The sequence below is a fragment of the Camelina sativa genome, chromosome 6, assembly GCF_000633955.1.
Source record: "Camelina sativa cultivar DH55 chromosome 6, Cs, whole genome shotgun sequence".
In the NCBI taxonomy this organism is placed as follows: domain Eukaryota; kingdom Viridiplantae; phylum Streptophyta; class Magnoliopsida; order Brassicales; family Brassicaceae; genus Camelina; species Camelina sativa.
The window spans coordinates 2,266,895-2,267,103 of NC_025690.1; positions in this window are offsets into that span (position 1 = coordinate 2,266,895).

The following is a 209-nucleotide window of genomic DNA, read 5'->3' on the forward strand; positions in this document are numbered from 1 at the left end:
AAAAAATTAAAAAAAAAAAAAAAAAGAAAGAAAAAAAAAGGAAGGTTAACAGTATGGACGATTTGGAGGTGACAAAAGTTTCTGGTGACCAGATGCGACTATGACTGATGTTGGGGAGAAAGGTCAACCACTGGGAGATCTGTCGGATGTGCCGGGAGTATGGGTGAGGAAGGTGACAGGGAGTATTAGTGGGGGGATGCCGTGTCCGG